The sequence below is a fragment of the Bos javanicus genome, chromosome 2 (genome assembly GCF_032452875.1).
Source record: "Bos javanicus breed banteng chromosome 2, ARS-OSU_banteng_1.0, whole genome shotgun sequence".
Classification (NCBI taxonomy): Eukaryota; Metazoa; Chordata; class Mammalia; order Artiodactyla; family Bovidae; genus Bos; species Bos javanicus.
The window spans coordinates 64,608,311-64,623,232 of NC_083869.1; the positions used below are offsets into that span (position 1 = coordinate 64,608,311).

General features: G+C 40.6%; 1 protein-coding gene across 5 annotated transcripts in view; it reads left to right on the forward strand.

Moving 5' to 3' along the window:
- The window catches only part of NCKAP5 (NCK associated protein 5), a 1,114,793-nt gene that overhangs the window by 759,377 nt on the left and 340,494 nt on the right, over window positions 1-14,922 (forward strand). The gene's annotated exons all lie outside the window — the stretch shown is intronic.

Genomic DNA, 14,922 nt, shown 5'->3' on the forward strand with positions numbered 1-14,922 from the left:
TCCAGGGGATCTTCCAGACCCAGGAATTGAACTGATATCTCCTTTGCTAAGTGCTGTATACATACAAAGGAGAGTGAAACCTCTTTGTCTTCCTACCGTGATACTCTCAGAACCCAGATATCAGGCTGATACTGTCATGCGGTGGGTCTGGTCTACTGCCCTAGTGTCATTACTGCATAGTTTCTGTGAAATGCACCAGGTATCAAACTGAGAAATTCAAAGGAAATTTTGGAGCAAGCATATTAAGTCAGGGTCTTACAATGGCTTATATTCTTCTCTTACCTGTTTAAATAAACAGGCAAATATCTGTAAACAATTTCAGATGATTACATTGTTTTGTAAACTGATCAAAATATATGTTTTTTCAAATGCATTTTGTTTGGTAGGTTTACCCCCACACCCTGATAACTTTTGTATCTATGCTAAATTAATGAAGTAGCAGAATAAATTCATTTCTCCCCATTAAAGCCAAGTCTATACCTTAGTCTGAATTAGTAAGCTTCTATTGTAAGTGATGATCTGGAAACAATGCCATTGCAAGTGTTCTCCAACAACCATTTTTTATTTCATTTACAAAATAACTGTAAATATAATCCTTAAGGTATGAATTAGGCTGTATTTCTCTTGAGTCAGTTCAGTTCAGTTCAGTTCAGTTGCTCAGTCACGTCCGACTCTTTGTGGCCCCATGAACCACAGCATGCCAGGCCTCCCTGTCCATCATCAACTCCTGGAGTCTACCCAAACCCATGTCCATTGAGTTGGTGATGCCATCCAACCATCTCATCCTCTATCGTCCCCTTCTTCTCCTGCCCTCAATCTTTCCCAGCATCACGGTCTTTTCAAATGAGTCAGCGTTTTGCGTCAGGTGGCCAATGTATTGGGAGTTTCAGCTTCAGCATCAGTCTTTCCAATGAACACCCAGGACTGATCTCCTTTAGGATGGACTGACTGGATCTCCTTGCAGTCCAAGGGACTCTCAAGAGTCTTCTCCAACACCACAGTTCAAAAGCATCAATTCTTCAACGTTCAGCTTTCTTTATACTCCAATTCTCACATCCATACATGACCACTGGAAAAACCATAGCCTTGACTAGATGGATCTTTGTTGACAAAGTAATGTCTCTGCTTTTTAACATGCTGTCTAGGTTGGTCATAAGTTTCCTGCCAAGGAGTAAGCATCTTTTAATTTCATGGCTGCAGTCACCATCTGCAGTGATTTTGGAGCCCAGAAAAATAAAGTCAGCCACCGTGTCCACTGTTTCCCCATCTATTTGCCATGAAATGATGGAACCGGATGCCCATGATCTTCGTTTTCTGAATGCTGAGTTTTAAGCCAACTTTTTCACTTTCCTCTTTCACTTTCATCAAGAGGCTCTTTAGTTCTTCTTCACTTTCTGCCATAAGGGTGGTGTCCTCTGCATATCTGAGGTTATTGATATTTCTCCCGGCAATCTTGATTCCAGCTTGTGCTTCTTCCAGCCCAGCGTTTCTCATGATGTACTCTTCATAGTAGTTAAATAAGCAGGGTGACCATATACAGCCTTGACGTACTCCTTTTCCTATTTGGAACCAGTCTGTTGTTCCATGTCCATTTCTAACTGTTGTTTCCTGACCTGCATACGAGTTTCTCAAGAGGAAGATCAGGTGGTCTGGTATTCCTATCTCTTTCAGAATTTCCCACAGTTTATTGTGATCCACAGAGTCAAAGGCTTTGGCATAGTCAATAAAGCAGAAATAGATTTTTTTCTGGAACTCTCTTGCTTTTTCAATGATCCAGCAGATATTGGCAATTTGATATCTGGTTCCTCTGCCTTTTCTAAAACCAGCTTAAACATCTTGAGTAATTATGTCTAATTTTTTCTAATCCAATTATTATTGGATTTTTTATTCTCTATAAATTTTTATTACCTCTTCTCTCCAGGGCATTTAAACATCAACACTAGAGGATCACTAGTCAAAATGGCCATAGTAATAATTAATATATACAGTTTACACTTTCACAACATCATCTCATTTGATATTCATATTAACCTTTCAAAATAGGAAGGTCAAAAAGTTCAAGTACACTTTACAGATGAAGAAACTGAGTTCTACAGAGGTGGTTGACTTACAAGTGTCATACAGTGTCAGGCCACGGTGCATTTGGTCTTTTTATTCCAAGTCCTATAGTCTTGCAGGTAGCATTAATTACATTCTCTACTAGTGGTTCTCATGTTTGGTTTGCCTTGTAATCATCTGAAGAGTTCAAAAAATTTGTGATGTCCTGGTTCCATCCCAGCGATTCTGATTTCATTGATCAAGGGTGTGGCATGAGGATTTTTTTAAATCTTCACAGACCAATTCTAACTGTTAGAGTTGGTCTGGGTTGAGAACCACTGTGCTACAATTCATTATATTCAGCTGTATATTTTTCCTTTCTTGTGCATCATGGTAAAGGTTCTTCCAACCAGGGTCTTGTTTTCATTAACCCATCACCAGCATTTTCCTCAAAGTAGCCAACCTGCTGGCTCATGTTTAGGAAGCATATTGAGCTTCTTGGGAAGGTAAGAGTTGAGTTAGTCACATGTGGGCAGGCGTGTGTGCTCAGTCATGTCCGACTCTTTGTGACCCCATGGACTGTAGCCCACCAGGCACCTCTGCCCATGGAATTTTCCAGGCAAGAATACTGGAGTGGGTTGCTGTTTCCTACTCCAGGGAATCTTCCCAACCTAGGGACTGAACCATGTCTCCTGCATTGGCACACAGATCCTTTACCACTACACCACCTGGGATGCCCTGAGTTGGCCCTTAAAAGACATTAGAATTCAGATAAATGGAAAGGTCCTTTTGTTCTATGTATACTCTGATGAGAGACAGCAAAGGATTGTGGGTATTCTGGTGAGGTACAGCAGAGTGGGTATTCTGTGAGTATTCCACTGAAGTATAGCAGAGGATTATGAGGATTCCAGTGATGATTATGGGCACTCTGGTGAGAGAAATCAGGGGATTATGGGTAAGCTTAAAGCCTTTGGAGGCCAATATTGTGGATTCACATCCTGCCTGAGCCACTTACAAGCTATGTAATATTTGAAAATTTACTTAACCCCTTGGGATCTTGAGGACCTTACTCTCAGTCATATTCAGTCCAAGGATTGGTAGTGAGCTCATTGGTGAGGAGGCAATGAGGGGTCAGAAAGATGGCCGAGAATTTGGGAGACCATGAGGACATGAAACAGGTAGGTAGGTCAGTGAGTCACTCAGGAAAATGATAGGGGCAGTTGGGCCCAGTTCAAAGACCCCCAACTAAATGGAGTGAGAACTAGTGGACATGCCTGAGGAAACAGAAGTGTTGAGGAAAACTCTGCTGGTAGGAAGGCCTTGCTGGAAATGGAAAATTATTTCATTTGCATAAATAGGAGGGACCCGTGAGCACAAAGAAAAAAGAGAAAATTCTAAATTCATCCTAATTAGTGCATGTTAACTGAACTTGAGGCTTATTTTCCTTTTCAAAAATTCTAATGATTTGGTAGTTTTAGAGAATTACCAAACTAAGTCTTTGTCCTTGGCATAATGCAAGTCAGGCCCTGGAAGGGACAGTATAAACTTGTAAGCAAGAATGTGATCAGCTGGGCCCTAGAGGCTGATCCTCAAAATGAATTCCTCAAACTTCTCTCAGCCTAACAAATTCAAAACCTTCCACTTGGAGCTGATTTTCCAGAGTGAGCTGAACTATAATTGCTTCTGACTCTTTTATCGGTGTCTGAGATCATTGTGGACACACAAAGCCAGCTGAGTTTGATGGGCTGAGAGGCTGAGAAAACTGGGCAGCTTTACCAGGTAGCAAGAGCTACAGCCACAGTGCTTCTGGGCAAGTGTCTTTAGTGATGGGAAAAGTCAGTAAAGGGGTAACTTGGTATCTTGGAAACCCAGGGCTGCTTGGAAGGGGTTGGACCATCTTGGGCAGCCAAGAACATAGGCCATTTTTTACCAACTGTTCATTGTGATGTTGCTGTGTATAGGGTAGCCAGCCTTTGTTATTCATGAGTTTCTAAGGAATCAGTTGTGGTGTGACACATGAAAGTCAGTAAGTGTATAGAGATGATCAGGATATTTATCAAGTCTAAGGTGCTCGGAAAGAGGAAAGTTACCTCCAATATCCAGCCACATCATTTTGCACATGAGGAAACAATGTCACTGATAACCAGGGGCTTTACTAAGGCACCACTGCCCATGAGTGGCACACTTGGGATGAGAAATCAGTTCCTCCCTCCCTATGGCAATATAAAATGGCTTAGTACTGAGGTGACCATCTATGGGATGTAGGAGTAAGTTCGGAGACCTCTGGCCTTTGTCTCAGGCACCAAAATGTGTCTGGTTCATTACTTTTTAAATTACACGTGTTGCATGAAGAAAATGCTTACTCTTAAGTTTTTGATTCACATTTATATTAATATTACTTTTTGTGTGTATGTGTGTGAGTGTGTGTATTCTGATTTTTCTGATTGTCTCTTAGAATCATGCTTATTTCTTGCTAATTTATCTGAATTGCCTTCCCTCTCTTACCAAGATGAATCATCTGGCAGGGTTACAGGTGTCTTCACCAAGTAGCTCTTTGTCTGTGTACACCCACTGTGGCTGTGAGCAGCTTGTCAGGATGTACATCCCACTCAGTGACAAAGAAGCACCTCAAGTGATAGCTTTCTGCTGCTTTCAGGGGTTAGGGATAAAAATAAGAGTTTTAATGTCAAAAAGCATACCAGGACAATATTGCTAGCAAAATTTCTTCCGTAAAATCCTCAAACAATTGGGCCCTATGCTGTGCCTTGGGTTTTGCCTGACTACAGAGAGCAGGTATTATGTAAATTTTATTAGAAAAAAATGTAATATTCTTGCTTTATCTTAAAGTTCCATTTAGGTGCAAATAAGTGAAGCTACTCTCTGTTCTGACATGAGCCCCCAAGAGAATTAACTAGATAATTCATCTCTGACTTTCAAAAGTACAACTAATGCACCTCATTAGAGCTTTTCTTTTAGGTAACTCCAGGAAAGAGGAAGCAGGGAGGAACCGAGTATCTTGATTAGGAGTGTGTAAGTCTCCAGAAACTCCCAGGGCACTTTAGGATAGATAGTTACATGGCATAAAATATGGGCTTCTGGGTGAGATCCTTGTGGTGTGCTGTCCCTTAAAGGATAAACAAGCAAAATCTTATTTTCTTGAAGTGGAAATCAATATAGTGGTGCTTTACCTATTATGCAAATATTCCATCAGTCCGTTGCTTCTTGTTTCTATTAGCAAAATACTGGCTTAAAATAGTTTTCTGTTGAAAGTACTTAAGAATATTTAGGTAGTTCAGCATTAAGCTTGAGCACAGTGTCATCAGAAGTAAATTGGGGTGATGTCATTCCTTATTCACCCACTCAGGACTCTTGCCTGGAAAATCCCATGGACGGAGGAAACTGGTAGGCTGCAGTCCATGGGGTCGCTAAGAGTTGGACACGACTGAGCAACTTCACTTTCACTTTTCACTTTCAAGCATTGGAGAAGTCAATGGCAACCCACTCCAGTACTCTTGCCTGGAGAATCCCATGGGCAGAGGAGCCTGGTGGGCTGCAGTCCATGGGGTCGCTAAGAGTTGGACACGACTGAGCAACTTCACTTTCACTTTTCACTTTCATGCATTGGAGAAGGAAATGGCAACCCACTCCAGTGTTCTTGCCTGGAGAATCCCAGGGACCGGGGAGCCTGGTGGGCTGCCATCTATGGGTCTGCACAGATTCAGACATGACTGAAGCAACTTAGAAGAAGTAGCAGCAGCATTCCTTATTCAACATCATCACGCCAACAACATTGGACATTTATTGAATGCCTTTTGTATGATGATGGGGATGTGGTTTATAAAACATGCCAACCCCCAAGAGTCTTACGTTGTAACTGGGACCTAGTGAACTGCATATAACATCTATTTATTGAATTTGAAATGATAAGTTTTCTTCTCCATGTTGTTCAGTCGCTAAGTCATGTCTGACTCTGCAACCCCATGGGCTACAGCACCCCAGGCTCTCCTGTCCTTCATTATCTCCTGGAGTTTGCTCAAACTCATGTCCATTGAGTTGGTGATGCCATCCAACAGTCTCACCCTCTGTTGTCCCCTTCTCCTCCTGCCCCCAATCCCTCCCAGCATCAGAGTCTTTTCCAATGAGTCAGCTCTTTGCATCAGGTGGCCTAAGTATCAGCTGGATGCTGAGCTCCAGCTTCAGCATCAGTCCTTCCAATAAATATTCAGGGTTGATTTCCTTTAGGATTGACTGCTTTGGTCTCCTTGCTGTCCAAGGGACTCTCAAGACATTTCTCCAGCACTACATTTATTTTTTTTTTCAGGTTGTCATATGTGAATTCCAAATTTTTTTAATTTATTTATTTTAATTGGAGGCTAATTACTTTACAGTATTGTAGTGAGTTTTGCCATACATTGACATGAATCAGTCATGGGTGTACATGTGTTCCCCATCCTGAACCTCCCTCCCACCTCCCTCCCCATCCCATCCCTCAGGGTCATCTCAGTGCACCAGCCCTGAGCACCCTGTCTCATGCATTGAACCTGGACTGGCAATCTATTTCACATACATGATTCAATGCTATTCTCTCAAATCATCCCACCCTCACCTTCTCCCACAGAGTCCAAAAGTCTGTTCTTTACATCTGTGTCTCTTTTGATGGCTCGCACATAGGATCATCGTTACCATCTTTCTAAATTCCATATATATGTGTTAATATACTGTATTGATGTTTTTTCTTTCTGACTTACTTCACTCTGTATAATAGGCTCCAGTTTCATCCACCTGATTAGAACTGATTCAAATGCATTCTTTTTAATAGCTGAGTAATATTCCATTGTTTGTATGTACCACAGCTTTCTTATCCATTCATCTGCCAATGGACATCTAGGTTGCTTCCATGTCCTGGCTATTGTAAACAGTCCAGCACTACAGTTTGAAGGCATTGATTCTTTGGTGCTCAGCCTTCTTTATGGTCCATCTCTCACATTTGTACATGACTGCTGGAAAAACTATAGCTTTGACTATGTGCACCTTTGTCAGCAAAATGATGTCTTTGCTTTGAACTATTATTTATAATAATAATAATAATATTGTATTTGAACACTTAATTGTTTCTTAGGAGAGACTTGTCAGTTCAGTTCAGTTTAACAAACTCAGATGATATATAAATATGGACCTGGCAATAATTGTCAAAATAAGAATACATATAGTATTGATCATATTTTCTGAAACAAAAATTTGGATATGTTGGTTTTCTGACACTATATATTTATGGGAACAGTGAGATAGAAATATTTTTTAATTGCTTAAATTTTCTTTAAAATTCTGTCTGGGAATTGCAAACATATGACTGTTGAGATGTATATAAAGACATCAGTAATATAGGCACCCACCCACCACTAACTAGTTAGTGAGTGAGTGAAGTTGCTCAGTCGTGTCTGACTCTTCTTGACCCTGTGGAATGTAGCCCACCAGGCTCCTCTGTCCATGGGATTCTTCAGGCAGGAATACTGGAGTGGGTTGCCATTTCCTTCTCCAGGGGATCTTCCCAACCCAGGGATCGAACCCAGGTCTCCTGCATTGCAGGCAGACAGTTTAACCTCTGAGCCACCAGGGAAGCCCACTAACTAGTTAAGGAATTAATAATTTGTTCGTTTTGGGATGGCCTTTGCTGAGCCCAAGCTCTTTCCTCTGGTGGCTATCTGGCTCTCCTGTTCCATGAACTCTCTCTGAAAGCTAGGAAGATGGGAGAAAGGGAGCAGAAGAGGAAAAAGAGATAGATTTTGAATGCAAATTTTGATGTTAACTTATGAATTATATTTAGTGATGTCCAAGCATTTAAGTGTAGCCACTGACTACTGAAATTCTCCACCTGCATAACATTCTTAGCATTTTTGATTTCCTTCTGCTTGAGTTACACTCAGACAACTATTTATGGGCTACAAGGACATCATTTCTGTTGCTTTTTTTTTTTTTTTAGATTTCTTACCACCTGAAGCATGCCTATAATGAAAATTACAGCTCACTTTTTCACATCATCCTATTCCACAGTAGAGTTTTCCTTTAAAGTGTTTTTGGAATTGAACTTTTTTTTAAAGGAAATAAATGTTGCTGATAGATGGAACAGGCAATAAAAGCATCATCTGAAAATTTATTAGTGTACCTTCACAGAGTTGTTCAATATGGAAGACAGTTGGCAGTATTGAGGAGTGTTTTGAGTGAAGAATAATGTGGAGTAGATATGAATTGATATGCCAATGGTCGTGGTTCATATTAGAGACATAAAGAAAATACTTTGTTCTCTTATCCATCATGCACATTTAATCTTGGGGATTTTACTGTGTGCTGAGTTCACTTTGTAAGTCAAATCCAGGGATGAAAAAGAAGAGTTTTATATGTTTTGCCTGACAGTACTAATGTTAAACTGTGAACAAATTGGATGTTCTTTTAAAACCCTGTGATTTATCTGACGTTATGTTTCCCCCGTAAAATTTAGTATGCTAGTCCTGAACAAAAGCTGCTAGCAATCCCTGGGAATGTTGTTATGGTGTTTGCCGAAGTGCTAGCTAAAGTGGCGATATATTCTGTGCACCCTCCCCACAACCAGACAACAAATGAGTAAGTAAATCAGAGGCTGAAGCCACCGGGGCTCAATGGGGCAGCTGTCAGCTAGATGACTGGCCTCTACATTTTCATTTTTCTTATAGTAGGTACATGTTTCTGTTTTGAAGTAATTGAATCATTATTAACTATGGAAATGGTTGTGGTTTGTTAAATCTACCGTGCTGATAGTCATCTGAGGCCAGATCCAACATCTCTGATAAAATCACCTGCTCCCTAGATAAATGACCAGGGAACCTTAGAAAGACGTGGTCTCGCAGCATGGCCCACAGTTGGATAACGATCACAGATTCTCAGATAGAATTAGCAGTAGGGATAGATCTATAGGTACATGGGAAAGTCCAAAAGAAGTAACTGGGCCTGTAGAAAGAGCATGGCATTTGAAATTGCACTGTAATTAAATTCTGGCTCTGCCACTAAATATTAACAGGACTCTGTAACCTATTGGCCTTCCCTAGCAGCTCAGATGGTAATGGATCTACCTACAGTGCAGGAGAACTGAGTTCAGTTCCTAAATTAGGAAGATCCCCTGGAGAGGGGCATGGCAAGCCACTCCAGTATTCTTGCCTAGAGAGATAGAGGAGCCTTGGGGCTACAGTCCATGGGGTCACAAAGAGTTGAACACAACTGAGCGACTAACAGTTATACTTTTGTAACCTATTGGAACCTGTTTTCTTATCTATAAAGGGATCCTAGGCTGTTTGTCTTATGTCCCCATGGCAGTGAGTATGTTAAATGATATGCATGAGGTGATTTGGCTTAACTCTGAAGTGTTCTACAAATACTAGATGCTATTTATGTCTTTTGTGTTCTGGAAAGGGCTTAATGTTTTATGCTGATACCACCCAAGTCTCTTCCTTATGTGATCAGTCTTAAATTATGTATTTTTATATTTTTACTATGAATTAGTAGGCAGATATTTAACACATGGCTGGATATCCAAAATGAAAAACATGTTCCAGCTTCCTTGACTGACTGTCTTTCCAGAGTTAGATAGTTATCTCTTCATATCCCCATGGTTTCATTTTGCCATCTTCAAGTTAGAACACTGTGTGTATTTGAGGTGGGTCTTTTCCCTTCCCTTCCTCTTCCTCTCTTCACTCTCTTCCTCCCTTCTTCCTTCCTTCCTTTTCATGGTAGGAGCTAAGGACAATCTCCTTTAGAAAAATAATGAATGACCTGGAATACAGTATAACTATTATTACCACATATGTAGAGTTTCTGTATATTGGCTTTGTGTTGACCATCAGAATTAAAAATAATAAAAATAGAGAGATGGGTGATTTCAAAAAAAATACTTGCAACCATAAGATACTTGAAATTATTCCTCCTCTAAGCAAAGGCTCTTTTCACATACAGGACTCACGTTGGGCATGATTTCCTGTGAGTGTTACAAGTATCTTTCACTAAATTCTCCCTTAATATTGCTTACCAGGTCTTTCCTTTCGTACAGACAGAGAATGAAACATGCTAAATGCAAAAAAAGAAAAAAATGCAAAGATTAGATTAGGTGATGTCTATCCTAGGGCCCAAGAGAAGTATACAGAAAAAAAAAAAAAGTGTGGGGGAGGTTTTTACCCAAGGAAGACAGACACACACTCTGGAAAGAAGCAAACAGATTTTATTACCTAGGCAGATCTAACCTTAATGGCATTCTGTATTAACATTCCTGAACTTCAGTAGTATTTAAATACTTACTCTTCTAAATTGAGTTTTTACAGATGATCAAAATCGTAGACATTTAAAGCTAGGAGGGACCTTTGAGATAGTCTATTTCTGTATATTCTATTCACAGATGAGGAAATTAAGGGACAGAGAAGTTATGTGACTTGACTAAAATCACACAGCTGGTTAGTGGCAGAGTTAGGACTGGAATGCAAATTTTTTATTTCTATTTGTTCTAAAACTAAAATGGGTCTCTTCCCACTCTGGATTAGAATAGATCACAGTGAGATGGAATTTGATGGCCCTCAAGAAACAGAGGAGGCTGACGCTCCCTTTATCCTATCAAATGGAATACCAAGTTTTGTCCACATGTGGCATACACTGCCTTTCCCCTTTGCCCAAATTTTTGATCTTTAATGATCCTCGCAGTCCTGGGCTCAGACCTAATGTCACTCCCCCAGTTGATGGGCTGGAAGGCAGCAGTGCCACCATGTTAAGGCCAAGCTTGTACACCAGGCAATTCTGCAACATTCTTATAATTATTCTGTTTATTCTGTAGAATAATTATAAGAATTAAATCAAATGGACAACCTCAAAAGCTCATCTAAAGTAAAAATGATTTATCTTATATATTGAAGCATCTTTGTCCAGAAGCTCTTAAATTTGGACGTAGATTAGTATTACCTGAGGTGCTTTCTAAAATTACAGATCCCTGGCCTCACTCCTAGATATTGTAATCCACTGGGGCCAAAGTTGGCCAAGGTATCTGTGTTTTAAAGAAGCCACACTTTGCTCCCCACACCCATTGATCAATGACTGACTGATGCCAGCCAACAACAGTGACCTAAGGAAATTTTAGTATTTGTCATTCTTGGAGTAACTGCATATTAAAGAATCAAAGTCATAAGATAATTACAGACTATGAGGTCTCATTTTGTGAAACTGTCACTTTAATCATGGGTCAGTCTACTCCTGTTTAGACTATTGCAGTAGCATCTTATTTTCCCCATGTCTATGTTAACCTCACTCCAATCCATCCTCCACACTTTACCAGGGATCTATTTTAGAAAACAGATCCTGCCTTGTCAACTTCCCCCACCCTGTATCATGTGTGTGCATGTGCACACACACACACGTGCATGAAAACAGTCCATGGCTTCTTATTGCCCTTGGAGTAATGGCAACTTTCCTTGGCCTGTGGCATGGTCTCATTAGTCCACTGAGCTTCACTTTCCTCCCCAGTTACACATACCTCCTTTCAGACTTTTTAAAAATTTCTCTCTCCCTCCCCAACCTCATGGGCATTTCCTGGTTAACTGCCATGGTGGTAAACATGAGCATTGGCTTTCCTAACCTCTCTGGCATCCCTCTAGTAATGATTTTTCAGAGCTCCTGGAATCTCTTCTTCCCAGCACACATCACAGTGTTATTTTATATTTGCTGGTGACATTTTGATTACTGTCTCCTTCTACAAGACTCTAAGCTTCATGAACACAGGCTCCACATGTGTTTTTATTCACCTTTCTACCTCTGGCATCTTCCATAGTGCCTGGCATACAAAAGGTACTCAGTACATATGTATTGGATGGATGGATTAATTAACTAGTTATAAAGTAAGATGACTTCATGAATGGCTGAATCCCATTGTGCTGGGCTAGGGGAAGCTGGTGACCAAAAGATGAATAGGACATAATTTGGAAGCAGGGTCTTATGATCACTTTCCTCAATGATGTTTTTGAATAGTAGCTGGCCATCCATAAGGGGCTGTCCTGCCTGCTCTTTGAACTAACTGAGCCCCCCGGACTGTCATCTATCTGAGCTGAGCTGGTGCACCTGAGAGCTTTGTGTTGATCAATATTATTTTACATAGGTCTGATGATGCTGACTACGTGAGAACAAAAGATAAGGGCTGCCCCACAGGTGAATCATTGCCCTGGTAACCGCTTAAAGAAACTTATAGCTCCAAGGATTGCTTTATGTACCTTCAAGCCAGAGTTTGATTTAAACCCTTGGATACTAACTGAACTTCTAAATCTTTAACTTCCTGCACCCGCTGGTATTTGTTGAGAGCAACAAGCTTATGGTCTCAACCATATATGAAATATGTGGGGAGTGAAAGTGTTTTGTGGTGGCCTCACTTTTATAGAATTCACTGCTGATTAAAGTCCATAAAGGACTGAAACATGAAAACAGGTCACCTCTGGAATCAACTTATTCTCTTCACAGTTTGCCATTCTCAGGAGTGGACTTGGCTCATTTGTATTGTTTCCCTGTTAGAGGTTTATATGAAGAATATATTTTATTTAAAATATGTTTCTGACCTCTGTCCTGCTCTCTTTTTACCAGGTAAATCACAGGAGATTAATTATTAATAGAAAAGAGACTAATATTTCTGGTTGAAATGGGTTATTTATGTGTGTATAGAATTCATATACTTAATTTTTTAAAATATGGTCATGCTTTTTAAGCATAGTATAAATCCAACAGCTGTCCTGTCTGAAATCGACAGTAGTCATCTGTCAGTGGGGTTTAGCTGTCCAACTCTCCCACAACTCCCCCTTCTCCTTGTTTCTCTCCACCTATTTTCCTCTTTTGCTCATCTGTTTACTTAATATGTCCTTTCCATTTGTCTTCCTCCTCAATATTACATTACACTCCAACACTCTCATTGGTATGTGCTTAAAGAGACAAGAGTAAAGAAAAGGATAGGATGGATAACTCTATAGCGCTTACTGGATTGATTTTAGGGCATTTTATTAATAGAATTGAAACACAATAAAATGTGCGTTTAAGCCTGAGAAATGTACAAATGTGGCTTTCTTTCCTGGTGGGGTCATATAAAGCAGTCACAAATCTCCTCTCTGCTTGTAGAGGACATTGACGACGCTCTGCCCATACCCCAAAGTCATCCAGAGTGCTCCCGAGATCTCTAGCTATCAGTGTGTGTGTTGAAGAGCGCTTTTATGTGAGAAGTATTTTTAAAAACCTTACTGCCTGTGGCAGCCTGGAGACTGACACCCCAGGAGCCGCCCCCAATTACTGATTCTTTGGAGGTTGGTGCATGAATGTCCCAACTCCCTTGCAGTTGGTAAAGAGTCTGCCTATAATGCAGGAGGCCTGGGTTTGATTCCTAGGTTGAGAAGATCCCCTGGAGAAGGAAATGGCAACCCACTCTAGTATTATTGCCTGGAGAATCCCATGGACAGAGGAGTCCGGCAGGTGACTGTCTCTGGGGTCACAAGAGTCAGACGTGACTGATCACACACACACATACACCCTTAGCCCTAGGGTGGGATGATTCTGAGCTCTGTGTTTTGTTCCATTTCCCTGAGTTTCCATGGATTTAACTTCAGTTGGTTAGTAATATGCCCCCAGTGGCTCCCTTGCTTAAGTCACTTCCAAACTGATGTTTTTTGCATGTCTCAAATGGACTACGTGCGTTTAAATCCTTGTTCTTTAAGAACTCAGGCTAGACACTAACTAAGGACTTAGCAGTACTAACTGGGAGATTACGCTGTGACATGATATTTTGCAGGGAACTACATTAAAAAAAAAACATTGACTTTTCCTTCAAAGCCCTTCGAAATGCTCTGCCTTCTCTGCTTGGGAGATCTCTTCCTATCTTCATACCACATTGCTAGCATCTCTTTAGTTCCACCTGTTCTCTTTATTTCTTCAAACAACTCAATTTTCTGCATCTTGAAATCAAGGTTTCCACTTGTCTCTTCAATGCTCTTTGGCTGTAGTTCTTTATATTTCCTTTCCTTCCCTGCCACTCTTTCAAATAAGCATCTGAGAAAATTGCTGCTATTTTCTCTTTTCACTTTTTGCATAACCACTGACAATTTGGTTACCATCGTCGCACTTGAGTCAAATAGCTCTCAAGTTCCCACTAACAGCCTTCTTATTATAAAACGTAGAGGTCCTTTTTGTGTCCTCTTGTCATTCTTGTCATTTCTGTTACCATTGAGCATATTAATAACTTTTCCTCCCTGAAAGTTGTGTCTTGAATAATTGAATTCTTAGAACCTTTATATTGCAAGGGACATTTAGTCCATCCATTTCATTTTGTATCTGGGGGAAAGTGAGGAATTGAAAAGATTGAATGTTTTGCCCGGCAAGGGGCACAATTGTAAAACCAGGGTTTTAAATCCAGGGCGTCTGGCCTACCATCCAGTATGAGAACTGGTTTTGGTGAGTTCCCATCCAATACTTTCAGAGCATTCCTAATTTTTATTCCTTCTTGTAGAAAACCCTCCCAGCTGGTCTCCTGGCTCCTTCCTTCCACAGCCCATTGTCCATTGTAGCAGTTAAGATGCCATTTCTAAAATGTAAACCAGAACTTATCACTCCCCTACTTAGCCTCCAGTTCCTCTTTACTGCACTTAAAATAGAACCAAACCCCCTTTCCATGCCTTGAAAGACTGCCATGTTCTCTCTAATCTCATTCTGTGCTGTTCTTTACTCTTAAGAGTTCCTATGCTCCATCACATAGACTCTCCCTCAACTGGTCAGCAAGACAAGCTTAGCCCTGCCACTGGGTACTTGCTTTGCTGTTTCTTCTACCTGAAGTGTTTTTCTCCCAGACCATTGTCCAGC